The sequence below is a fragment of the Canis lupus genome, chromosome 17 (genome assembly GCF_003254725.2).
Source record: "Canis lupus dingo isolate Sandy chromosome 17, ASM325472v2, whole genome shotgun sequence".
Classification (NCBI taxonomy): Eukaryota; Metazoa; Chordata; class Mammalia; order Carnivora; family Canidae; genus Canis; species Canis lupus.
Genome location: NC_064259.1, coordinates 18,817,885 through 18,843,477, shown reverse-complemented (window position 1 = coordinate 18,843,477; position 25,593 = coordinate 18,817,885). Strand labels below are relative to the sequence as shown.

Genomic DNA, 25,593 nt, shown 5'->3' with positions numbered 1-25,593 from the left:
CAAATGATGAGCCAGAGCTCCCTTCTACCTGTGCCATTCTGATACTATATCAGAGTCACAAACTCATTGATATCAGGAATTCTTTTTAGTGGACAGAGTTTATTTTCCCAATCTGTTATTTTGGAAAAATTCCAAGCTATAGAAAATGACAAGAATAGAACAACAAATACTCCATATACAATTCATCTAGATTCACTAATAGTTGACATTTTGTCATGTTTGCTTTATGTTACCTTCTTCATATACTCTTTCTTTCTCTCCTTTTTTCCTGTTCCCTTCCTTCCTTCTCTCTACTGGATCATTTATTTTAAAGTTAGTTACAAATTGTTATGACATTTCACCCCTAAATCTCACAGATGTTTCTTGTTTTTTTAATTTTTAAAAAAAAATTATTTAAGTAATCTTTATACCCAACATTGGGCTCAAACTCATGACCCCAAGATCAAGAGTCATATACTCTTCTGACTGAGCTAGCCAGATGACCCTCATAGATATTTCTTATAAGAACAAGGGCAAACTCCTATAATCACTATATAATTATCACATTGAGGAAATTTAGCACCAATGCAGTACTATTATCTAATATACAGCACATATCAAATTTCCCTAATTATTCAAATAATGTGTATCATAGCTGTTGGTTTTTTCAATCCAGGATCTGGTAAAGCAAGATGAATTCAGGATTTTTTGTAAAGCAAATAATGACAAAGAAAGAAAAAAACTTAACTCTAAAGGTCATCCTGGGAGCAGTGAAACTTTTCCTACTTGCAAACAAAATTAACACTGATGACTATGAAATATACCCAGTCAAAAATACATCTATAAGACGTAATGATCACACTCATCTGGAATATAGTCCTGAAAAATTTACTACTGGATAGCACCAAAATAGGAAATGTTTAATTTTAATAAGCATGTACCATTTCCCTTTTCTTTTTATGTATAGGGATTGAATAGAATATCTTATATACCATCTTTACCATTTTTTAAAGTCAATGAGATAAAGTGAAGCAACATAAAAGTCCTGTCTGATGAAGGAAATGGTATTGTAAAAATATACAAAACAACAACAACAAAAAGCAAACTCATTTTTAGAAGTGACACTAGGAGCAGATCTTTAACAAATTCCATGTCATTCTCCTTGGCTGTGATACTGTATAAATGAGCTCTTTCTATTTATGTGTAGTGATCACAAGTAGTGAATCATAGTCTATAAATCCCAAAAGATATCAACAATTTTGGAGATGAAAGGATGAGGAAAAAAATAACAATCAGCATGACCCATAAAATTGTGTTTATCAAAGAAAGAGACCAAAAATAAAAATTGAAGTTATGTATCAAGTTAAATTTACAAAATAGATGATGTAACATTCAATATTCTCTGTGAAAACGAACTATCTGTAATTTTTTAAAGATTTTATTTATTTGTTTGTTTGTTTATTTTAAAGAGAGAGACAACACACATGTGAGCAGGGGACAGGCAAAGAGAGAGGATCCCAAGCAGACTCCAAGCTCAGCCCCATTCAGGGCTCTATACCCTGACCCTGAGATCATGACTTGAGCCAAAATCAAAGGTTGGATGCTGGGGTGGCTCAGTCAGTTAAATGCCTGACTCTTGGTTCCAGCTCAGGTCATGATCTCAGGATCTTGAGATCAAGCCCTGTGTAAGGCTCTGGGTTCAGTGGAGAGTCTGCCTCTCTCTCTTTCCCTCTCCCTCTCCCCTCACTCGCACACTATCTCTCTCTAAAATAAAATAACTAAATACAGTCTTTTTTAAAAGAAGAAAAATTCCTTAAAAAAAGAAAAAAGAGATGTTTCACTAATGAACCACCTAGGTGCTCCAACAATGAACCATCTTTAAAGATAGACTGCATATTAATGAATTTAATAGGAATAAATAAATATGAAAATGCTAATCCCCTAAAAACTGGATCAGATACAATTATTAGACAAAAATAGATTTTAAGGCAAAACCATTATTAGGGATAAAGAGGGTAACTTCATAATGATAAAAGATGTTATTAGCCAAGGAGACATAACAACTTTAAGTTTATATGCACTTTATAACATATCCTGAAAGTATAAAAATGAAACAAAATAAAAAGAACTGAAAGAAGAAGGAGACAAAACAAAAATCATTGTGATGGATTTTAAGGTACCTCTTTTCCAGATTGATTATAGATCTGTGAGGGTAAAACAATAAAGCTTTTAGAAGGTAATTTAGGATAATAATTTAGTGAGCTTGAGATAGAAATAAGTTTCTTTAAAACAAAGCAAATATTTTTTTAAAAGATGCAAGTATTTCCTGCCAAGACATAGAAACAGGGCACTGACCATACAGGGGAAAAAAAATGATAAATTTGACCAAATTAAAATGAAGAACTTTTATTTATCAAAATACACCATAAAAAGTGAGGAAAAACAAGCTACAAAATAGGAAAAGATATTTGCAATACATAAAACTAACAAAGGGTTTATACTGATAACGTATAAAGAACTCCTATGAAGTCAAAAGGAAAAAACTGAGGGCTTAATAGGAAAATGGTCAAACACTCGACAAGTCTCTTCACAAACAGGAAACATAAATGGTTAAATAAACATATGAAAAGATGTTAAACTTGATTGGTAAATAAGGAAAAGTCAGTTAAAACCACCATTAGATACTATTGCCAAAGCTTTAGAATATGACAATGTCAAATGCTGGTGAAAGATGCTTAGAACATGGTATTTATATTGCCAAATTTTAAGACACATCCCCCTAGGGATCCAGATATTCTACTCCATGTTATATATCCTGGAGAAAGTGATATGCATGTGCACCAAGACATATGATCAAAAATGTGCATGGTAGGGGATCCCTGGGTGGCTCAGCGGTTTAACACCTGCCTGCCTTTGCCCCAGGGCCCGATCCTGGAGTCCCTCGTCGGTCTCCCTGCATGGAGCCCGCTTCTCCCTCTGCCTGTGTCTCTCAGGAATAAATAAATAAAATATTTTTTAAAAAAAGAAAACAGGGGCAGCCCCGGTGGCGCAGCGGTTTAGCGCCGCCTGCAGCCTAAAGGCATGATCCTGGAGACCCGGGATCGAGTCCCACATTGGGTTCCCTGCATGGAGCCTGCTTCTCCCTCTGCCTGTGTCTCTGCCTCTCTCTCTAGCTGTGTCTCTATGAATAAATAAATTTTAAAAAACCTTTAAGGAAAAAAAAGAAACCATAAAAAAAAAGAAAGAAAGAAAAAGAAAACAGGGCAGCCCTGGTGGCTCAGCGGTTTAGCACCACCTTCAGTCCAGGGTGTGATCCTGGAGACCGAGGATCGAGTCCCACATCAGGCTACCTGCATGGAGCCTGCTCCTCCCTCTGCCTGTGTCTGTGCTTCTCTCTCTCTCTCTCATGAATAAATAAATAAGATCTTAAATTAATTAGTTAATTAAAATAAAAAAACAACTGAATGGATAAATAAACTGTGGTACAAGTATACAATAGAATATTACTCAGAAAGAAAAAAGAAGCAATAAAATAAGCAATATATGATATGATATATTTATGTAATATATATTACATATATAAGTATATATCATAACAAATTTTATTTATATTAAATATAACTTTTATATAAATACATATTCATATACATGTGATACATTTATAAATATATAAAATTAAATAGAAAATAGAGAAGCAGGGATCCCTGGGTGGCGCAGCGGTTTGGCGCCTGCCTTTGGCCCAGGGCGCGATCCTGGAGACCCGGGATCGAATCCCATGTCGGGCTCCCGGTGCATGGAGCCTGCTTCTCCCTCTGCCTATGTCTCTGCCTCTCTCTCTCTCTGTGACTATCATAAATAAATAAAAATAAAAATAAAAGATTTAAAAAAAAAAAAGAAAATAGAGAAGCATTAAAGCTAAAAGTCTAGTCATTGAAAAGACAAACCTCTTTAAAGACCAATTAAGGCAAAAAAGGGAAGTTACAAATAATATTGGAAATAAAAATACAAATAGATGCTGAAGATAGGGAAGATTTTTTTAATATATTTTTTAAAGATTTTATTTATTTATTCATGAGAGACAGAGAGAGAGAGAGGCAGAGACACAGGCAGAGGGAGAAGCAGGCTCCATGCAGGGAGCCAGAGTGGGACCCGATTCTGGGTCTCCAGGAGCATGCCCTGGGCGGAAGGTGGCGCTAAACCACTGAGCCACCCGGGCTGCCCAGGAAAGATATTTTTGAACTTTTAAAAAGAAATAGTTTGAGTAACTTTTTGCCAATGAATTTGAAAATAGAAAAATATAGCTTACTAAAACTGACTCAGGAAAAAATAGAAAAACTGCAGGATTTTATAATAATTAAAGAAACTGAATCAGCTTAAATTATTCCCACAAAAGAAAACAATAGACCCAGACAATTTTAATAGTGAATTCCCTCAATAATCCAAGAAACAAATATTTTCAGCCTTATACAAACTATTCCAGAAACCAAAAAGGAGAAACACACCCAACTCACTTTATGAGGCTAATTTTACTTCAACTTCAAAAATTTAATGAGATTACATGATAGGAAAATTATAAGCTAGACTCATTCAAACACTGAAGCAAATATCCTAAACAAAATGTTAGGAAAAGAAATCTAGCAATATGTGAAATGATAATGCACCACATCCAAGTTAGGTTTAACTCAAGAATGCAAGATGAGTGTATCAGTTACCTATGCTGCATTAAAAACAAAACACCAAAACCATAATGACAGCACTCAGAAACAGTGGCTTGCAAAAGTTTATTATTTCTCACAATGCTATGAGTTGGCTGGGCTGGTCTTGCCCTGGTTACTTTTGTAGCTGCAGTCAGCTGGGAGTTCAGCTAGGGGTGGATGGCCTTAGATGATCTTACTCACATATCTGGGACCTTGTTTGCAACATCTGAAATGGCTGGGATTCTGGGCCTCATTCTCCATGAGGGCTATCCTGGGCTTGTCCATGTTGAGAGAAGCATTTTAAGAGGGAGAGAGCAAAGGAACAAAATCCCCTGAGGCCAGCACTAAGAAATCACTGTGTTTCTTCTGCCACATTCTAATAAAACGATTAGTTTTATTAGCAGATTCAAGGGGAAGGGGACTTCACCTCTTGAGGAGATGAATGGTAAAGTCACATGGCAAAGGAATACAAAAGATGGGGAGAATGTTGTAGCAATTTTTGCAAACAATCTAAACATTGGTTTAACATTAGAAAATCAATTCTAATATATCATGTTAAGAGCCAGAAAGCAATATACATTTATAACTTTCTTTTCAATATATACAGAAAAGGCACTTAGTAAAATCCAATACCCATTGAGGATTTAAACAAAAACACCACCATAAGAAAACTAGGAAGAGAATTTTCTTAACCTGATAACAAAACCAAAAACCTACTCTGAATGTTACATGTAATCATGAAATACTGAAAATATTCTCCGTAAGACCAGGAAGAAAACAAGTGTATCATTACCATTTCTAATTTATCTTATTCTGGAGTCCTTAGCTCACACAATCATGTAAAATCAATAAGCAAATAAGAATAGGAAAGGTAGAAACAAAACCTTCATTGTCTGCAAATGATAAAACATTAAAATTAATAAGAGAGTTGAGCAAGTTTGCAGGAAATCAAATCAAGATTTTTTAAAAAGATTTTATTTATTTATTCATGAGACACACAGAGAGAGAGGCAGAGACACAAGCAGAGGGAGAGGCAGGCTCCATGCAGGAAGCCCATTGGGACTCTGGGATCACAACCTGAGACAAAGGCAGACGTTCAACTGCTGAGCCACCTGGGTGTCCCTCAAATCAAGATTTAAAAATCAATTGCATTTATATTCACCAGCAATAATACCTAGAAAATGTAAAGATACTATTTTTATAAGTATCAAAAACTAGCAAGTTTCTGTTGCCAGGTAAAAGAGAGTAAGAGCTATTCCACTCTCTCTGTCTCTCCCACTGAATGCAGCTATGAAACCTGGACAGAAAGCATGGAGCAGCTCTTTTATGACTCTACACATATTCTCAACATCATTAGCCATTAAGGAAATGCAAGCCAAAACCGCAATGAAATACCACTTCACAACCTCTAGAATGGCAATAATCAAAAAGAGGCACTAACAAGTGTTGGCAAGGATGTGGGGAAATTGGAACCCACATATAATGCTGGTAGAAATGTAAAATAGTACATATTGAAGAAAAACCCAGAAGAATTGAAACTCATCCACACAAAAACTTGTACAAAAATGTTTGTAGCAGCAGTATTCGTCATAGACAGAAATGGGAACCCAAATGTCTATCAACTAATGAATGGATAAAGCAAATGTGGTATATATTCATATAATAGAATATTATTTGGCCATAAAAAGGAATGAATGGATTCATGCTGGAAGATGGATGAACCTTGAAAATGTTATACTAAGGAAAAACAAAAACAAAAATAAAACAAAAAAACAGACAGAAAAGGCATATATTAAAAAAAAAAAAAGAAAGAAAAGGCATATATTGTATGATTTCAAAATCTATATTAGGATTCTCCAGAGAGGAAATTGGCTCACATGACTGTGTGGACTGGCAAGTTCAAAATCAACTAGCTGGCTGGACATTCAGGGAAGACTTGGTGTTGCAAGCTTGAGTCCTTCTTTTCCAGGGACCTCAGGCTTTTTAAGGTATTTGACTGATTATAGATTGTTGACTTCAAATGGGTATGGGCTTTTTTTCTGGGTTGATAAAAATATTCTGGACTTAGTGATATATACAAAAAGCCACAGAATCATACACTTTTTAAAAAAAAAAAAGATTTATTTATTAGAGAGAGAGAGAGAGTGAATGAGTGCACTTGAGTAGAGGGGAGGGGCAGAGGGAGAGAATCATGAGGCAGACTGCCTGCTAAGCACTGAACCCTATACAGGGCTGGATCTGACAACCCATTAAGTCATGACCTGAGCTGAAACCAAGAGTCAGATGCTTGACCGACTAAACCATCCAAGTGTCCTGGAAGTGTACTCTCTTTAAAGGGGTGAATTTTATATAGTGAGTCACATCTCAATAAAGGTACTACTAAAAATTCTAGCAGTTTCTATGACTATAGACAAGCTGATTCTAAAATTAGAAAGGAAAAGGAACGGGGGGAGGGTAGGGGGGGAAAGAAAGGAAAAGGAACCAAAATAGCTAAAAAATTTAAAAGAGAAGAATAAAGTTGAAGGAATCACACTATCCAATCTTAAGATTTTCCATAAACCTGCAGTAATCAATATGGCTACCACAAATGCAGTCCTAAGTCCTAGGAGATATTTTAATAAAGTGGAAAATTTTCTTAAAGCTAAAAATTTTCAGTATTTGTTTATTCAATTTTTAATATAATCCCCCATTCCAAAAAAGAAAAAAGAAAAGAATTTGAATCACCTCAAATAAATGCAGTATTGAGCAAATGAATAAAAGGCAAGTGAAGAAACGCCTGGGTGGCTTAGTCGGATGAGTGTCTGCCTTTGGCTCAGGTCATGATCTGGGGTCCTGGAATCAAGCCCCGTATCGGGCTCCCTGCTCACTGGAGATCCTGCTTCTCCCTCTCCTCCCTGCTTGTGCTCTCTCTCACTATCTCTGTCTCTTTCTCAAATAAATAAAATCCTTAAAAAAAAAAAAAAAAAAAAGGGATCCCTGGGTGGCGCAGCGGTTTGGCGCCTGCCTTTGCCCCAGGGCGTGATCCTGGAGACCCGTGATCGAATCCCACATCGGGCTCCCGGTGCATGGAGCCTGCTTCTCCCTCTGCCTGTGTCTCTGCCCCTCTCTCTCTCTCTCTGTATCTGTCATGAATTAAAAAAAAAAAAAAAAAAAAAAAGACAAAGTAAAAAAAAGCATAAGGGTACAACAAAAGCCCAAAAAGCACTTAACAGTAATTCACAAACATACAAACCATTGGATACTCCCTCCCCTCTAGAATTACAAGCAAATTTAGCTAAGCACTTTCTAGCAGCCAGCCCCCCAAAAAGAAGAAAAGTCAGTTTCAGGTCCACATTGCTCATAAAAGACAAAAGCAGATGCTCAAGAGAGAATTATCATTTCCTGATTGTGTGAATTGAGAGAAATTTCTCCCATTTAGGAGAAAACACAACTGTGTGGGGGCCAGTGAGGTGTGAAATGTCATCAGCCTTGAAGCCAGCAGCTCCGGCAGTGACAAGAAGTAGCATCACTGGCACAAACATCAACAATTTGACACCAGGTATTGGCAGCCTGGGAACAGAGATCAGTGAGCGTTTGTAGCAGGCAGGGGTGTGGCCTTCAGTTGGCCTCTGCAGAGAGAAGAGCAGGAACAGAAACTTAAGGCAGCCAAGAGAACAAATTCACAGAACGCTTGTGAGATACCACATAGAGATTCCAAGAACTCTTCACAAGGAAACAGAGGAGTTCTTAGAATAGGTGGGGGAAGAGAGAGAAATACTGCTACGTGACTACTATTTGGGTCCACACATGGGATATGTGTTTCTTTTCATTTTTTGTTTTTTTATGAAACCAACAAATGTATCTCTTATATTTATTTTTTTAAGATTTTATTTATTTATTTGAAAGAGAGCAAGAAAGCACAAGCAGAAGGAGGGGCAGAGGGAGAGGGAGACACAGGCTCTCCACTGAGCAGGGAGATCGAAGTGGGGCTCCATCTCAGGAACCCAGGATCATGACCTGAGCCAAAGGTAGATGCTCAACTGACTGAGCCACCCCTGCGCCCCTGAGTGTATCTCTTTAAAAAAAATTTTTAAGTGGAACAGTTAGCTTACAGTGAAAAATAGAAGAATTCTGCCCCTTTGATTCTCATTCCCAAATTCCCCTTCCTTTTAAGCAACTTCTCTGAACTTTTTTGGGCTATTTATTCTGGTTTTATCTCCATGTATCTACAGTAAGTGCTTATGGGCACCTGAGTGGCTCAGTCAGTTAAGCATCTGCCTTCAGCTTGGGTCATGATCCCAGGGTCCTGGGATTGAGTCCCACATGGGGCTTCCTGCTCAGTGGGGAGTCTGCTTGTCCCTCTCCCTTTGCTGCCCCATCCCTGTTTGTGCTCTCTCACTCTCTCTCAAATATATAAAATCTTTTTTTTCAAATATATAAAATCTTTAAAAATAAAATAAACTATGTACTTACATCACCATTTTTTCATTTTTTACTTTATCTTGCTATTATGGTAAATGGAGATTTACCTCTCTTAAGTCATCTCCTTCAGGGCATATCTCATTTTGTTGTGCTTCACATTATGGCACTTCGAAGATTTTTTTTTTTTTATGATAGTCACACAGAGAGAGAGAGAGGCAGAGACACAGGCAGAGGGAGAAGCAGGCTCCATGCACCGGGAGCCCGACATGGGATTCAATCCCGGGTCTCCAGGATCGTGCCCTGGGCCAAAGGCAGGCGCTAAACCACTGCGCCACCCAGGAATCCCCGAAGATTTTTTTTTAAAGGAACTTTGAGTTTCTTTTTATTTATTTATTTATTTATTCATGAGAGACACACAGAGAGAGGGAGGTGCAGAGACACAGGCAGAGAGAGAAGCAGGCTCCATGCAGGGAGCCCGATGGGGAATCGATCCCACATCTCCAAGATCACCCCCTGGGTCAAAGGTGGCGCTAAACCGCTGAGCCACCTGGGCTGCCCGGCACTTCAAAGATTATACATTTTTTAGGAATTGAAGGTTTGTGGCAACCCTGTGTCGATCAAGTCTGCTGGAACCATTTGTCCAACAGCATTTGCTCACCTCATGTACCTAGTGTCACATTTTGGTGATTTTGCAATATTTCAAACTTTCTCATTATTATATTCATTATGGTTGGTGATTCATGATTATGATTTACTGAAATCTCAGCTGACGGTTAGCAATTTTTGGCAATAAAAGTATTTTTAAAATACAGTACTTAAAAAATAAGGTATGTACTTTTTTATAGATATAATGCTATTGCACACTTAACAAACTACAGTATAGTATAAACATAACTTTTAGAGGTACTGGAAAGCCAAAAAATTCATTTGACTCACTTTATTGCAATATTTGCTTTATTGCCATGGTCTGGAACTGAATATCTCTAAGATGTGTCTGTATATTCATTTAAATATTCTTCCTCAAAAAAAAATATTCTTCCTCATTCTCATTTTCCTAGATCTGTTACATTGCATTTTTGTTTAAATAAATATTTAATATTTATATTAGTATAGTTTCTATTCTTGTATTATGTGTGTATTATAACATTTCCTTTTTGAACAATTTTCCAGTATAAATAATTGCTTTGGTTTTGTTTGTTTGTTAAGATTTTATTATTTATTTGTTTATTTGACAGAGAGAGAGAGTGTACACAAGAAGGGGGAGCTGCAGAGGGAGAGGGAGAAACAGACTCCCCACTGAGCAGGGAGCCAGATGTGGGGCTCGATCCCAGGACCCTAGAATCATGACCTAAGCAGAAGGCAGGCACTTAGCCAACTGAGCTATCCAGGCCCCCCTGCTTTGGTTTTTGTTTCTTGTTTGTTTAATTGTCCATGTCAATATCACTACTTCAATTCCAAACTATCCATTAAAGCTAAAAATAATTTCTGAACATATTAAAATACATTGGCTATTCTATACATTTAGTTTCTCTCTTGGAGCCCTCTGTCTTCATTCTCTTATTGGTACCGGTTGCTCATGAAGCCCACTGCCCAGCTATTATCTTGACACTTCCCATCACTGAAATCCAAGGAATTTTTTTCACCTCACTTATGTGTTAAATCTTTGTTCCCTGGATCTGGTGTTCTTGGCTTCTTCCTTTTTTATATCATTTAGTGTTTCTGAATAAAAGTGTCATGATTTTACCTACTTATCTGCATGATAATTTGCCTGGGTATAGAATTTTAGATTGGATATAATTTGCCCTCAGAATTTTAAGCCACCACTCCATTTTCCCCCAGACTAATCTAGCATTCTTGTTTTGTTGGTCTTTGTTTTTTTTCCGAGTCCTGAATTGCTTTTCCTTCCTTTGGACTCTTCTATGGCTTATTTGTATATTTAGCATTGTTTGTCTTTGTCTTTCTTGTTTAAGTCTTTTTCAAATATATAGTGATTTTTTTTTGCCATCCATTCAATTTTGATACACATACTCAGATTTTTTAGGGCTATTCCAGGGAAGAAAGCTGAACTTTCTGATTGGTGGGTACATAGGGATAGAGCTATCAACGTTCTGGCTTTCAGCTTTCTTGGCACTAGGAGACTCAAGAGAGTACATAGAGAATTATCCTTTATTATATGGACTTTGTCTTAATCTCACCCTTCATAGTTTGATGTTTCTGCTTTGCCTACCACTGTACTTGTCCCTGAATTGGGGCCTCTCTTTTCAATTTATCCACAGATTAAATCTCCAATCTTCTGCTTTGGGTATAGGAGAAAATGTTATATCAAAGAAAATAGATACTTCTGCATAGGAAAAGATACTGGAAAAAGGATATCTAACAGTTAAACATAGCAGATTGAACATATGGCACTTATTTCTGTTGCCTCCAGAAACTCTGCTAAAATGAGAATAAAATTTTGAAATGAATAAACAGTAGAGAGAGAACATGAACAGCGATGTAGCAGTCAGAGTTCTGGCAGAAAACAGATTGGCACATTCAAATGAGAATTTAATAGAATTTAATAAGAAAACTATTTACAGAGGTGGGGGCAGGATTAAGAGAACCAGCAAGGGACGGAGATGATGACAGTTTCTGAATAACATTCAGTGGACCTCTAGGGGGCAAGTGGAGAGAATGATTACTGCAACCTGGTAAGAGCTCTAGGCATAGAAGAAAAGAACCCTCTAGGAGCCATAGAGTTAAGTAAAAAGTATTGTGCCATCACCAAAACTATGGCATCCCAGGGAGGAAGTATGTGGGGAGAAGACCGCAATGGGAATAAATACTCTTACATCTACAATTCTATCTCCTCCCACTCTCCAGTCTTCTGACAGTACCTCCAATTAGCCGAATCCAACTGTTAGCCAAAAGTCAAGGGAGCCTAAGTCCATAGAAGTATCCTCTCTCACACAGTGCAGTGCAAAAAAAGAATGGATTTGGAAGAGCAAAACAAATAAATAATACAGACACAGACAAGAGATGTCAACAAATTTTTAGAAGATAAAAATTGGATAAAGGAGTTGCTAGAATTGTGAAAGCTTAGTACCACAGGGATATGCTAATGAGAAGAAAGCTGAAATCACTACAGTATTTTGTAAATGCCCAGAATCTGGAGGCACCAGTTATCTCCAAAGGCAGAAATTAATGCAGTGCTGAAGAGAAGAACTGGTTGAAAAACTTTAAGTGGCTTGCTCATATCCATAAAACTACATTCTGCAGAGACAAGTGGATCCTCTTTCCCACTCTAGCAGAAGACAAGGTGTCAGGAAACTTGCAGCACCCAGACACAGTAATATCAGACACAGCTGAAAGCAAGAATAATTATTTGTATGGGATTCAGAGGGGGCATCACAATTCTATTGGAGAGTTTATGGTTGAACTAGTAATTATTACATAGAAAATTACTAAAACAACCTACAGGCAATTATTAATTCCAGTATAGCTAAAAAGTTATATAATCAGTAGTATAACAATACAAACATATTATAAATATTGATTTTTAAAAATGTGAAGCAAATATATTGGGAGGATGAAGGGAAGGAAGGGAATGTTAAGTGTGCTAAATCCTGTTATTCTGTAATATGAAGTCAATAGATAGCATATAAAGAGCAATATAAGAATAGTTTTAGAAAAATAGAATTAAAAACCAGAAGAAACCGCCTGGAGAAAAAAAAAAACAGCTGAGGAAATGCCTAAAGGAGGGCCATGTGGTGGAGGACATACTGGATCTCACCAAACTCCTCAGAATTCAATACTAGTAGAGGTTGCTATTGGGGACACCTGGGTGACTCAGTGGTTGAGTATCTGCCTTCGGTTCAGGGGGTGATCCCCCGGGGTCCTGGGATTGATTCCTGCATGGGGCTCCTGATGGGGAGCCCGCTTCTCCCTCTGCCTATGTCTCTGCCTCTCTCTCTCTCTCTGTGTCTCATGAATAAATAAATAAAATCTTTAAAAAAAAGAAGTTGCCATTGACTTGTAAACACAACAAAAATATGTTTCAGATATATAAGAGCCTATCCTAAACCACTTCAGAGAAGAACTCCAACCAAATGAGAAATTAACCATTATTAATTATTTATAATTGTATAAATATAAGGTAATGATGGAGTAGTTCCTATCAAATCAACTTTCTAGTAGATAATAAGTATAAATTCTGAGAAAAAATGTGAAAAAAACACCTTGGAAGCACTGGAGAAAGACAAAACTCAGGGGAAAAGTAGGCAGTAGGGACATTTACATTTGAAAAAAGGTAATGGCTCTGAATAAGTTTCTCCTTGTTACACTTTTAACTTGAGGGAAGGTGCCAGTTGGCCCTGTGTGGGATAGTAAAACTTTTTTTTAAAGATTTTATTTATTTATTCATGAGAGACAGAGAGAGAAGCCAGCTCCTCACAGGGAGTCTGATGTGGGACTCAATCCCTAGTCCCAGGATCACGGCCCTGAGCCAAAGGCAGACACTCAGCTCAACCGCTGAGCCACCCAGGCATCCCAAATAAAACTTGAATAAGAAACAGAAGAGAGGCACCTGAGTGGCTCAGTGGTTGAGCGTCTGCCCTTGGCTCAGGTCCTGATCCCAGGGTCCTGGGACAGAGTCCAGCATCAAGTTCCGCATCGGTCTCCACATGGAGCCTGCTTCTCCCTCTACCTATGTCTCTGCCTCTCTCTCTCTCTCTCTGTCTCCCATGAATAAATAAATTAAAGAGAGAGAGAGAGAGAGAAGGAGAAAGAAAGAAAGAAAGAAAGAAAGAAAGAAAGAAAGAAAGAAAGAAAGAAAGAAAGAAGAAAGAAAGAAAGAAAGAAAGAAAAGAGAAAGAAAGGGAGAAAGAAAGAGAGAAAAGAGAAGAGTGATGGAGTACCTGGGTGGCTCAGTCAGTTAAGCCTCAGGCTCAGGCCATGATCTCAGGGTCATGATCTCAGGGTGGTAAGATTGGGCCCGCAGCAGGCCCACACCAATGAGGAGTTTGCTGGAGATTCTCTCCCTCTGTCCCTCCCCTTTCTCTCTCTCCTTTAAAAATAAATAAATAAGGAAGGGAGGAAGGAAGGAAGGAAGGAAGGAAGGAAGGAAAGAAGGAAGGAAGGAAGGAAGGAAGGAAGGAAGGAAGGAAGGAAGGAAGGAAGGAAGGAAGGAAGGGAAGAGAAGCGAGGCGACAATAGCTCTCAAATAGAAAAAGGGAAAATCACAAAAAGGAGAGAGCTGAAAAGCAGGGTTCTGTGTAAAAATTCTGCCCCTATCTCTGTCTGACCTTGAACCACATTTGTGTAGGGCAGATTCTATGCAGCCCAGCTAACACTGAAAAAGCTGCTGAACTGAGATTTCAGCGGCTGCCCACAACAGAAGAAACAAAGTTTCTTCTCTCTTTCAAAGGCAGAAGCTTGAGTCTACCTAAATAAGCTGCCTAGTTAAACCACTAGCAAAGCAAACAAAACAAAGCAGGGGCACCTGGCTGGCTCAATCAGTAGAACATGTGACTCTTGATCTTGGGGTCATGAGTTTGAGCCCCACTTGGGCATAGTTTACTTAAAAAAATTTTTTTTGGAGAAATAAAAGAGAATCCAGAGTCTCTACAACATATTGTCTACAATATGCAGGATACAATCCAAAATTACTAGGGAAAAACAAGGAGGAAATGTGGAAGAGGATTATGGTAATATGGCAAAAGAAAAAGTACCAGTAATTTGTCTCCCCAGCAGGACAGCAGTTGATGACAGAATCTGTCTGATGTAATAACTTTGGAACTCTGGATTCTACTAAAGGCTTGAAAATTCCAGGGGAAGTCTTGGATGGTAAGTTTGGTTAATTTCAGTTCTTTGCACAAGAGCAACTACCCATTCCCGACCCTCAGCCCCACAGTAAGCAGCTATACAGCCTCCTAAAGTAGCTACACACAGCTTGTAGAAGCCAGCATAGGCATAAATTTCCCTCCAAGTATCAAGGATCTGTTTTGATTATAGATTGCTGCTTCTGATCTCAGAGGTACAAAGAGGTGGGTGGTCATTGTTGTTGCACCTACCCCCATTGTTGCAAACCCCTACCTCTCCTGGTTAGGGGATTTAAAGGGCTTTTTCCCCTTTATTTTTCTCTGTTTCCCCTTTTAGGGGCCACACATTAAAGACTAGGACATTCAAAAACAATTGCATAAATGGGGAAATTAGAAAGTGGCCATGCATGCCCAGGGAAAATTGTAGGCTCAGGAAAGACCAGCGAAGATCTTAAGTGTATACCTCATGTAGGTCCCTGACACAGAGTCAGACTCCAATAATTTTTTTAAAGCAATAAACAAACAATAACAACAAAAAGTGCAAACCCTTGGGAAAGGGGAGAAATCTGATTTCAAGTGTTATCACATTATTAGATTCAAATGTCCCAGTTTTGGGGTGCCTATGTGATTCAGTCAGTTAAGTGTCTGGCTCTTGGTTTTGGCTCAGGCCAAGATCTCATGGGATGTCCCATAAAGCCCTACATTGGGCCCCCCGCTCAGCAGGAAGTCTGCTTCAAGATTCTCTCCCTCTGCCTAAGTCCCCACACCCTGCTCACTCAGTCTCTCTCTCTCTCTCTCTCTCTCTGTCTCAAATAAATAAATACTTAAAAATATATATATCTAGTTTCAAGAAAAAAATTACAAGGCATACAACAAAATAGGAAAATGTAACCCATTCAAAGGAGAAATTTAAATCAACAGGGACTGTCCCTGAAAAAATCTGATGGCAAATCTACTAGACAAACACTTTAAAACAACTGTCTTAAAGATGCTCAAAAATCTAAAAAGTCAAAAAATGATGTATGAATAAAATAGAAATATCAATAAAGAAATAGGAAACCTAAGAAGAAAACTAAAAGACATTCTGGAACTGAAAAGTACAATAAGTAAAATTTAAAACTTCACTGTTGGAATTCAAAGGCAGATTTGAGCAAGCAAGAGAGAATCAGCAAACAGGAAAATGACAATGGAAAGTATTGATTCTAAGGAACAAAAAGAAAAAAGACTGGAAAGGATGAATAGAACCTAAGAGAGCTGTGGGACACCACTAAACAGAGTGGGAGTCTCAGAAAAAGAAGAAAGGGAGAGAGAGAATATCTGAGCAAATATTGGCTGAAAACTTTGCAAATTTGATGAAATATATGAATATAAACATCCAAGGTCAGTGAACTCTCAATAAGATGAACCAAAATAGATTCACACCAAAGCATGTTATAATTAAATTTTCAAAAGACAAAAAGAGAATCTTGACAGCAGCAAGAGAGAAGCAATTCACTGCACATAAGGAGGAAGACTATCAGCAGATTTCTCAGAAAATTTGGAGGCAAATATATTCAAAGTGCTAAAAGAAAAAAAAATGTCAACCAAGAATTCTATATCCGGCAAAACTGTCCTTCAAAAGTGGAGAAATTGATACATTACTGATAAACAAAAGCTGAGTGAATTTGCAACCACTAGATCTGCCCTTCAAGAAATGCTCAAGGGAATCCTGCAGAGTGAAATGAAAGGACACTAGATAGTAACTTTAAGCCATATGAAGAAATAGAAATCTCCCTCAATAAAAATAAATACATAGGCAATTATAAAAGCTAGCATTATTGTAACAATAGTTTATAACTCTACTTTTTATTTTCTACATGATTCATGTAGTTATTACATTATAAAATATATTTGTATATAAGCTAATTTTATTATAACTTTAGTTTATAACTCCACATTTCATTTCCTACATAATTTAAGAGACTACTGTATTTAAAAGAATTTTTACTTTATGTTTTGGGGCAAACAATGTATAAAGATGCAATTTTGTGGCATCAACAATTGAAAGGGGTGAGTATGAAACTGTAAAGGTTCAAAGTTGTATAGGTTATTAAAGTTAATTTGGTATAAATTCAAATTGGAGTGTTATAAATTTAGGATATTATATGCAATCCCATGGTAACCACCAAAATATACAAAAAAGGAAATGAGAAAGGAATTTAAACATTTCACTACCCAAAAAAATCAACTAAATGTAAAAGAAGACAGTAGTACAGTAAATGAGGGACAAAAAATCTATAGGGCTTATAGAAAACAAATAGTAAAATGACAGAAGTCTCTCCTTATCAGTAATTACTTTAAATGTAAATAGATTAAAGACAGATTGACAGAATGGATAAAAACACATGATATGAATATATATTATGTAAAAAGACTCACTTTAGATCTAAAGGCACAAACCGATTGAAAATGGAAGGATAGAAAAAGATATTCTGAAAAAAAAAAAGATATTCTGTGCAAATAGTAACCAAAGAGAGTAAGGGTGGCCATACTAATATGAGACAAAATAGACTTTAAGTCACAAAGTTTGTAAAAGACAAAGAAGGACATTATATATTAATAACAAAAGTTCAATGCATCAAGAAGACAAAGCAATTATAAGCATTTATGCACGTAATTACAGACCATCAAAATATATGAAGTAAAAACTGGCAGAATTAGGGACGCCTTGGTGGTTCAGTGGTTGAGCGTCTGTCTTTCGCTCAGGGCATGATCCCAGAGTTCTGGGATGGAGTTCCGCATCGGGCTCCCTGCATGGAGCCTGCTTCTCCCTCTGCCTGTGTCTCTGCCTCTCTCTCTGTCTCTCATGAATAAATAAATAAAATCTTTTAAAAAAATGACAGAATTAAAGGGAGAAAATAGACAGTTTTACAATAATAGTTGGAAACCAATATTTCGTTTCATGAAATCTGAGAAAATTCAACATCTTTTCATGATAAAAACACTCAACAATCTAGAGATAGAAGAAACTACCTCTATATAATAAGAGCTACATACAAAAAACTCATAGTGAAAATCATACTCAATGGTGAAAGACTGAAAGGTTTTCCTCTAAGATTAAGAACAAGACAAGGATGCCTGCTTTCACTTCTTCTGTTCAACATAGTACTGAAATTTCTAGCCAGAAGAATTAGGCAAGAAAAGAAATAAAAGACATTCATATTAGAAAGGGAGAGCAAAATTATCTCTGTTTGCAAATGATATGATCATATATGTAGAAACCCTGGGCTACACACATATCAAAAAACCCAGTTATAACTAATAAATGAATTCAGTGAAGTAGCAGGATACAAAATCAATGCACAAAAATCAGTTGCATTTCTCTATACTAACAATGAACAATCTGAAAAAAAATTACAAAAACAATTCTATTTACAATAAAATCAAAAAGAATACTAAGAAACTAATTTAACCAAGGAGGTGAATGATTTGTACAATGAAAACAATAAAACATTGCTGAAAGAAATTAAAGAAGACATAAATAAAGGGAAATGACCCATGTTCATGGATTACCAGATTTAGTATTAGTAAAATGTCAATAATACCCAAAGCAATCTACAGATTCAATGCAATCTCATCAAAATGCCATATTTTTTGCAGAAATAGAAAAACCCATCCTAAAATTCATATAGAATCTCAAAGGATCCTAAAGATCCAAAACAATCTTGAAAAAGAAGAATAGAGGCGGCCCCGGTGGCGCAGCGGTTTAGCGCCGCCTGCAGCCCGGGGTGTGATCCTGGAGACCTGGGATCAAGTCCCACATCAGGCTCCCTGCATGGTGCCTGCTTCTCCCTCTGCCTGTGTCTCTGCCTCTCTCTCTCTCTAGCTGTGTCTCTATGAATAAATAAATAACATCTTTAAAAAAAATAAGAATAAGGCTAAAACACAGTTCTTGATTTCAAGACATACTACAAAAGTACAGTGACCAAAACAAGGTGGTACTGGCATAAAGATAAACATAGAGACAAATGAAATTAAACAGAAAGCCCAGAAATAAACCTTCAATATATGGTCAATGATTTTTTTTTTTTAAGATTTTCTTTATTTGAGAGAGAAAGAGCACCAGCAGGGAGAGGGAAAAGCAAACTCTCGCTGAGTGCAGAGCCTGACACAGGGCTCGATCCCAGGACCCTGAGATCATGATTTGAGCTGAAGGCAGACACGTAACTGAGCCAACCAGCCTCCCCATTTGGCTAAATGATTCCTGATAAAGGTGCCCAGACCATTCAATGGACAAAAGACAGTCTTTTCTACAAATGGTGCTGGGAAAACTAGATACCCGAATGCAAAAGAATCAAGTTGGACCCTTACCTAACACCATATACAAAAATTAACTCAAAACTGGGGAAAGACCTAAATATAAGACTTAAAACTATAAAGCTGTTAGAAGAAGACACACAGCAAAAGCTTCACAGTGTGGGATTTGGCAGTGATTCCTTGGCTGTGACACCAAAGGCACAGCAACAGAATAAAAAGTAGACAAGTTGGAATTCATGCAACTTTAAAAATTCTGTGCATCAAAAGACAATATGAACAGAATTAAAAGGCAACCCACAGAATGAGGGATAATATTTGCAGAACTACATCTGATAAGGGATTAACATCCAAAATATAGAGAGAACTCCTATAACTCAACGACAAAACAAATAACCCAATTCAAAAATGGGCAAAGGACTTAAATAAGCATTTGTCCAGAGAAGACATACAAATGGCCAGTAAGCATACAAAAAGATGCTCCACATCACTAATCATGAGGATAATGCAAATCAAAACTACAATGAGATACCACTGCACATCCATCAGGTTGGCAACTATCAAAGGAAAGAGAAAATAACAAGTGTTGGAAAGGACAAGCTGGAAGAAGAAGCTGGAGTGCCCAACCATTGCTGATGGGAATGTAAAATGGCACAGTTGTGAGGGGTGCCTGGGTGACTCAGTCAATTAAGCGGCTGCCTTCAGCTCAGGTCATGATCTCAGGGTCCTGGGATTCAGCCCCATGTAGGGCTCCCTGCTCAACTGGAGGTCTGCTTCTCCCTCTCCCTCTGTTCCTCCCCTGCTCATGCTTGTTTTCCCCTCTCCCCCTCTCTCTTTCTCTCATAAATAAAATATTTTATTTTATTTTAAGATTTTATTTATTTATTCATGAGAGACACATAGAGAGAGGCAGAGACATAGACAGAGGGAGAAGCAGGCTCCCCCAGTGCAGCCCAATGTGGGACTCGATCCTTGGTCTCTGGGACCATGCCCTGAGCTGAAGGCAGATGCCCAACCACTGAGCCACTCAGGCATCCCATAAATAAAATCTTTTAAAAAAATGGAACAGTTGTGGGAAACAGTTTGGTGGTCTTCAAGAAGTTAAACATAGATTTACCATACAACCCTGCAATTGTACTCTTAGATGCACACTCAAAAGAACCAAAAACAGGGACAGATAGTTGTACTCCAGCATCCACTGCAGCGTTATTCACAATAGCCAACAGGTGGAAACAAGCTAAATATCCCTCACTAGATGAAAGGATCAACAAATTGTGGCATACACACACAATATAATATTATTTAGCCAAAGAAAGAATGAAGTTATTTTTTTAAGGTTATATTTATTTATTTGAGAGAGAGAGATAGAGCATGAGCAGGAGAAAGGAGGCAGAGGGAAAAGCAGACTCCCCAATGAGCAGGGAGCCTGATGCAGGGCTCAGTCCCAGGAGCCTGAGATCATGACCTGAATGGAAGGCAGACACTTAACCAACTGAGCCACCCAGGTGCTCCAAGAATGAAGTTCTGATGCATGCTGCAATGTGGAAAAACTTTGAAACATACTAAGTGAAATAAGCCAGACTAAAGAGGAAACATGCTGAAGGATTCCACCTATGTGAAATATCTAGAATAAACAAATTCACAGAGGCAAAATGTAGGTTAGAAATTACCAGGGGCTGGGGGAATGAGGACAACAGGCAATTGCTAAATGCATACAGAGTTTTTGTTGGAGGTAATAAAAAGTTTTGAAAATAGATAGTGATGGTGATTATATAGCATTGTGAGTATAATTAATGCCACTGAATTTTATACTTACAAATGATTAAAGTGGCAAATTTTATGTTATGTATATTTTACTGCAATAAAGGTTAGAGCTATGGGAAATAAGAGGGGAAAGGTGAAATTATGGCCTCTATGCCACTATTTATTATCCCAAGTCTACTTTCTTTCTGCAGATTAACATTAAATATTTGCTTAGAACTCTAGTTTGTAAGATTTATAAGGGACTTGGTTATAAAATACTCTAGCAATACTGTATTTGTTTAGGAAACTCTGACATACAAGGCAATGTTTCTTAAAATGTAGTCTGAGGATCACTTGCATCAGTGTCACTTTAAGATAAAACACAGATTCCTGGGCAGCCTGGGTGGCTCAGCGGTTTAGCGCGCCTTCGGCCCAGGGCATGATCCTGGAGACCTGGGATCGAGTCCCACATCGGGCTCCCTGCATGGAGCCTGCCTCTCCCTCTGCCTGTGTCTCTGTCTCTCTCTCTCTCTTTCTCTGTCTCTCTGTGTCTCTCATGAATAAATAAAATCTTAAAAAAAAAAGAAAAAAGAAAAACCACAGATTCCTGGCTTCAACCAAGGTCAACCAAACCAGAAAATTTGGGAGTGAAGCCTATGAATGTGCATTTTAAACATGTGTCCAAAGAGAAATTATGCATTGATCACAGGCAGTTATATTTATGCATGGTTGATTATGCTTTCTAAATTTGGTGGGAAGGGCCTATTTCTGATGGTTTCCTGAACTTCAGAAAGGTGTGGACATTTCAGAGATTTGAGCTAAGTTAACCCAACTTTGGAGTATCTGAAGGAGTAAATAAGACCCCTGTATTCAGGGACACCTGGGTGGCTCGGTGGTTGAGTGTCTGCCTTTGGCTCAGGTCGTGATCCCGGGGTCCTGGGATCGAGTCCTGAGTTGCTCCCTGCAGGGAGGCTGCTTCTCCCTCTCCCTATGTCTCTGCCTCTCTTTCTGGTTCTCTCATGAATAAATAAATAAAATCTTAAGAAAAAAAAAGACCCCTCTATTTAGACTGAACAGAATAATATTTCTTTTTTTTTTTTTTTTTTTTTTTTAGAATAATATTTCTAAAAAGAGAGAAAGAGGGTCACCTGGGTGGCTCAGTCAGTTAAGCATCTGACGCTTGATCTCAGCTCAGGTCTCCATCTCAGAATCATGAGTTCAAGCCCCACGGTGGGTTCCATGTTGGACCTGGAGCCTGCTTTAAGTAAATAAACAAATAAATATTTTAAAAGGAGAAGGAAAACATTTTCTACATAATTGAGGATGTAGATTCAAGGGATTAAATAAAGGAAGGGTAGATACTGTGTTCTGTTTTTAGCGTGAAAGCCTGGTATGTTACATTATTATAGTGTGCTCACTGCGAATATAACCCTGAGGAGTTTGATTATAGTATCACGCACCATGACTGTTAATGAGACATCAAACAGAGAAATGCCTTCTCAAGGAGTGTACAGCACTGGTTTTCAAACTTAATGTGCCTAATAATTGCCTCCTCATCACTGCCCCCTCCCCATTCCACCCCTGAAATTCTTTCTTTTTCTTTTTGTTTCTTTTTCTTTTTCTCTTTCTCTTTCTCTTTCTCTTTCTTTTTCTTTCTTTCCTTCCTTCCTTCCTTCCTTCCTTCCTTCCTTCCTTCCTTCCTTCCTTCCTTCCTTCCTTCCATTAGTTTCAGAGGTAGAATTTAGTGATTCATCAGTTGCATATGACACCCAGTGCTCATTACATCACATGCCGTCCTTAATGCCCATCACCCAGTTACCCCATCCCCTCACCCATCTCCCCTCCAGCAACCTTCAGTTTGTTTCCTAGCGTTCAACGTCTTTTATGCTTTGCCTCCCTCTCTATTTTCATCCTATTTTATTTTTCCTTCCCTTCCCTGATGTTCATCTGTTTTGTTTCTTAAATTCCACATAGGAGTGAGATCATATGATGACAGTCTTTCTCTAACTGACTTATTTCGCTTAGCAAAGTGTCCTCTAGTTCCATCCATATCCCTGAAATTCTGGTTCAGAGGTTTGGGGCAGGGCTCAAAAAAAAAAAAAAAAAAAAACCCACTTCATTTTAAAAAAATACTCTAGGAGAGTCCCATGCACTGGTCCACAGCACATCTGAAAAAACACTTGGGCTGCATTTGATAGAACATCTTGACATAACTGGCTCCCTGGGTAGAACATCAAAGGAGCGAACATTTGTGAGAGGGCTGAACTACCTCTCTATTGCATAAGCCTCAACTGGAAAACTAGCAAGGGTTCAAGAATCAGCTGCAGAAAGGTACAGACAGGACATTTCCGATACTCTGCTAAGCTTCCTGGAGAGGGAAAGCGACACCCTAAGTTTCCTGACGTTAACACTAGAACAGCAACAACAATCCAACACACGCGCGGACTTTGTCATCAGTGCTGGATGCGCACTTTAACCGCTAGAGGGAGCGCAAGGATTTCCACACGCAAACCCCATTCCCTAGCAGGGAGAAATTTAGTACCCGTCAAGGGATTTGGGGGCCTTACCGATAAGGGTGGAGCAAAGTGCGGTGGGAGCTAAAGGCTAAAAGCATTTTATTAAAAAATAATAATAAATAAATAAATAAATAAATAAATAAATAAATAAATAAATAAATAAATGCATTTTATTTGGTAATCATACCTGACAACCTATTCAGAGCTTCCCTGAAAGAATTTCAAGACCCAGAAGGAAAGGAGGGAGAAGGGAGGGAGGGAGTGGGAGATGCTAGAGCTCAAGTGTCGAGGGACAATAGTTGGAATTGGAGGAGCATGGTGGGGCTAATCAGAAAACCTGTATATCTGTAAGAAAGAAAAGAAAAGAAAAGAAAAAAAAAAGAAAAGAAAAGAAAGAAAAAAAAGAAAAGAAAAGAAAAAGAAAAAGAAAAAGAAAAAGAAAAAGAAAACCTGCATCTGGGGTACCAATTAGTTGCTAAGGATCCTGTGGGTTATAAGTTGCCCTAAGTTCCTGGGATCTCAAGTAATGTTAAGGTGCAGAAAGCTTAAAGGGGTAAAATGGGACACTCCAAAACACTGCTAGGAGATTAATAAATTAATGGGAGTTTTTCTAGAGGATGATTTGGCTATATATCAAAAGCTTTAAAACATGCATATACTTTAACCTAGCAATATCTCCACTAGAAATTCATTCTAAATAAATGATAAATATCTTCTTTAAAGTGTCGGTTATAGGGCCCCTGGGTGGCTTAGTTGGTTAAGCATCTGCCTTGGGCTTAGGTCATGATCCCGGGGTCCTGGGATTCAGACCCGCATCAGGCTCCTTGTTCAGAGGGGAGTCTCCTTGTCCCTCTGCTCCTCCCCTCAACTCACGTGCTCTCTCTCTCTCAAATAAATAAATAGAAATAGAATATTTAAAAAAATAAAGTGTTAGTTGTAATAACAAAGAAATGAATACGTTAAATGATGAACAGTAGAATGTTTAAATCATGGTATATCCATATGCTAAGGAATATTATTCAGTCACTAAAGTTATGCCATAGATTACATATTGATATGAAATCAGTTTTCAGCATATAGTTTTTTTTAAAGGCAAGCTACAAATCTGCTTAATGGTAAGATTCCATTTTGTAAGAAAAAAATATATAGATAGATTTTTTTTAATGTGTAAAAAAAGTCTCTAAGGATATATACCAAAAAGTTAACAATAGTTTTCTCTAAGTAACTGTAATATGGATAGCTACATTTTACTGTTTTGTTTTTTTTAATGTGTAACCAAAAAAAGTGTAACCTTTTAAAAAATCTTTTTAAAAAATGTGTAACCTTTTAAAAGAATATGTAATTTTTTTAAAATTTTTTTTCTATTTTTATTTATGATAGTCACAGAGAGAGAGAGAGAGGCAGAGACATAGGCAGAGGGAGAAGCAGGCTCCATGCACCGGGAGCCTGATGTGGGATTCGATCCCGGGTCTCCAGGATCGCGCCCTGGGCCAAAGGCAGGCGCCAAACCGCTGCGCCACCCAGGGATCCCAGAATATGTAACTTTTTAAAAGTATTGTTCAGATCTCTCATTGATGAACATATGCTTTTAAGTAACTCTAAAATGAGATTATAGTTGTAACATGGGCTTTACTATTAAGGAATGTCTAATCGAGGTAAAATGAGCACTGAGGTCCTACTGGGTCCCAGGCCCTGTGTTTCAAGCTGGGGATAGAGATGAACTAGACACAGTCTCAGCCCTTCAGAAATCTAAAGGCCACATTCCTTGGTAAAGTTCCTTGGCTCTAGGTCTTGCTGGCTATGAAACCCCATAAAAGCCCATCTGTGATCATCTCTCCTGATTCAAATTCACTGATGAACAAACTAGGACGTTGTATCAATTTGTACTGAGAATGATCACAATAGCATGGGCCAGAAGAGCACTCTAAATGTAACCAACACGTTTCTTCCCTGTGGGGTAACACAAGGAACCAGATTGTGATGAGAATGTTGCTTGCTAAGCCTGGAATCATACTAGGGGCGGGTAGCAACTTGAAAATTTAATGTGACCTGACTAAACTAGGCAGGAAGTACCCTTCTCAATAAACATGGCCTTGCCAATAAAACTATAAATACAAGTCTGAGATTTCCTCTTCCTAGGACAGTAGTAGGTGGATGGGAACTGCC

General features: G+C 37.8%; 1 long non-coding RNA gene across 4 annotated transcripts in view; it reads right to left on the bottom strand.

Moving 5' to 3' along the window:
* LOC112665090 (uncharacterized) overlaps positions 1–25,593 on the bottom strand; it is a 57,812-nt gene that overhangs the window by 17,837 nt on the left and 14,382 nt on the right. For 2 of the 4 annotated variants that reach the window (XR_004805921.2, XR_007403300.1), the window contains exon 2: positions 22,060–22,169. This is a non-coding gene — a long non-coding RNA (uncharacterized LOC112665090). Of the gene's footprint in view, positions 1–13,972; positions 14,182–14,785; positions 14,829–22,059; positions 22,170–25,593 lie in introns of those variants that run through there. The other 2 variants (XR_003140209.3, XR_003140208.3) reach the window with 2 other exon arrangements.